We start from the raw sequence: 3177 nt of genomic DNA on the forward strand, positions 1-3177 counted from the left end.
TTTACTTATTACTATATTAATTTTTATTTTTATTTTACGTTTCTTCGTACCACTACACTACTATTACTACCCCTACCCCTCCCTACCTACCACCACGCGCGCGCGCACACACACACACACACACACACACACACACACACACACACACACACACACACACACACACACACACACACACACATCGAAGAAAGAATCAAGAGGCAACATTTAATTAATTAGAATTTATCGGTTATTCAACGAAATTTTTATTATCTTTGATTGCTTTATATTTATATATGTTCAGATTCTGTCTTCCGCCCTTATTTTACAGCATTTATACCTTATTTGTGAGCAAAAGTAAGATATTTTATGTCACTGATAATATAAAAAAGATGCTTATTCTATACGCTTTGTACTAAGATCTCTTACTTTTTCTTCTAAATTCTTTCCCTTTTATTTTATTTTATTCGTGTTTTATTTTTTAATCATTTTGGCATGTATCGGTATGCATATAAATATAAAAAAATAATCTCGTGGTAAAAGGAGTAAATTCGCAATCCCTGTTTGTAATCCCTTTTTCCAAGTTTTCGTAATACGGAACCTGGTTGCAGCGAGTGAATAAAAGGATTAATATTTTGGGTTATTATTTTTCCTGCGCTTGTGGATTAATATCACCTCCCATATTTCACGAGAGATATTAAAATTACAATTATTCAATATAATGAAAGATCTCTCTGATTCAATTATGTAGTCGAATGGAAATTATATAAACGAAATATGTCTTTTCAACGTGAATAAATCTTAAAATGCTGTGTTGTACTATTTAAAATTATTTTCTCAGATTCGCGTATTAGCTTTTGGTATTTTTTCCGAGTCAATGCATCCGATTTAAAAAATAACATTGCATCCAGACGTGATCAGATACTAGAGAAGAGTAAAACTTAATTTGGAAATGTCATTTTATTCTTGCTAAATATTTAATTATTCCATGTATTTACTTATATTTGCATTATCTTGAATTGTTATTTCATCGACTATATCTATTTCTCTTGTATCTGATTGCAAAGGACATTAAAATTTTAGATAATTATGTAAATTAACAACATCCGAGCGAACGAGCTATAACAACGAAGTATCGCCAATAATCTTGTTGTACTAAAAAAAAGATAAATTACACATGAAAGTTACTCTTTTTTCGAATGGACAGAAAATAAAGGAACTGAAAGAACTTTCAGAATTAAAGGATCATTCAGAATTTCAAGTCTTCTATCGATGCTATTCAACTGACAAAAACCCTTGCATATTTCTTGAAACATAAGAGGATCCTAAAGCAAAGCTCGAACTCCGACGAGATCGCGCACCGCACATCGACATGTCTTTTTAAACTATCACAGCAATATCTCACGCAATTTATGATACACGCAGTCACGTACGTATCAATTTTTGTATAACAAATTCGACTCAATAAAACGTCTAAGTCTAATTCTAAGAACTCGACGTTGTTTCGTGTCTGGGAATCATTATTTGATACGTATAGATTGTAAAGCTTTCGTATCAAGCAAATGTTACGATTTGACAGCTGAGACGTCATGTTACACTAATAGTAAAAAATATATCAATTTTGAAATTTTCGATCGTTCTCGGCATAGATTTCACTTTCCAGACATTTTAATTCTGATAAAAGATTTTCAAATCGATGGAAGAGAAAAAAAGTATTTCTTATACAAAAATTATACGTGCTTCCGTGGTAAAACAGGAGATTTTAGATTCAAGAATTAAAACGAAAATTGATAATGACAGCATGTCGCGAAGAACGATTGTTTTTATTTCCTGTAATTTTACGGATTTATCTGAAAACAGTGCAAACAGTTGAAAAAATAAAGGGCAAATCATCGAAGAATTCAAAAGACAGAAAATAACATGAAAAATATATGTGTAGTGACTTTCTTTTTTCTTTTCTCTAATAAATATTTGTATTAAAGGAATTTATTATTATTATTTATTAATAAAACTTATCAACAAAATTGGATATTTTATATCACTCTTTCAAGTAATTTAAGAATATTTTTTTACTTTGAAAGTAAAGAATATTTTTACTTTGAAAGTAAAGACAACAAAATAAAAAAATCTTGCAAATTAAAATGTACTCGTGTATTCTTTCCTTTCATCACATTTTAACATAAACGTAATACAGCACTATATGTGGTATACTATATAATGTGTCTTTTCCAAAAAAAAGAAAGATCAGAGGGAGAATATCTGAAAATTTTATATTGGCGAATGGTACCAATCGTTTTAAAAGACTTCTTATGCGGTTTCTCGATATAAAGTTTTGCCGGAGAAGAATGAGGTAGAAAGAACAAAGAGAAATAAACGAGGAAAGAAATAAAAGGGTTTTACAAAGGAATGCCCAAGAGAGATTCTATACAGCAAAGTGACAACTATATGCGCGCTTCGGCATTATGAGTTATCTAGCCTGCAGCAACACCTGCGCTTTTACTCAAATTTCACCAACGAGTCGACGTGTAACGTTACGTGCGATAGAAATATTTCCTACAAACTGATACATATTTCAAATACCGTTATGTTTGCCCGGGCAAAAGAAACGTATGTAACAGATAAATAATTAAAAGCTACAGCAAAATATTTGAGAAAGAGAAAAATAAACTGAAATTAAAAAATAGGTATTCAAAAAATGGAATTAAAGATAAAAAATTAAATGCACTAAAAAAATACCTTGTAAAGCTTTACAACTATATATAAGGACCGAATTTATGTACGGTTTTAATTTTTAAAGACAAAGAAATTTCTTTAAATTTAAGAAAAGTCACGCAAAAGAAGAAGATAGAAAAATTTCTTTAAATTTAAGTAGTCACGCAAAGGAAGAAGACAGAGACAACTAGTTTATTCAATTGCCGATCGACGAGGGTATAATTTATATACCTTAAGGGAAAATTATTTCGAATAAAAACAAATTCGTTCGAGAGAAAGTGGAGGTTGCTCGTAAATCCGAAAACTTTCTACAAAATACAATTTTTCGCTTGCATTCGTGCTCATTCGTTTGATATATCTATCGTTTGTTAAGCGAGATGTTAAAAATTTAATGAGCTTTGTGTAAAGCTTGTAATCCTCGAAATGGACGTTAAATGTTGCACGAGAAGAGCTCTGTTTTCAAGTGAGAGCGGCTGTCGAGCCAGA

This window comes from Atta cephalotes, assembly GCF_000143395.1.
Source record: "Atta cephalotes unplaced genomic scaffold scaffold00001, whole genome shotgun sequence".
Lineage (NCBI taxonomy): Eukaryota > Metazoa > Arthropoda > Insecta > Hymenoptera > Formicidae > Atta > Atta cephalotes.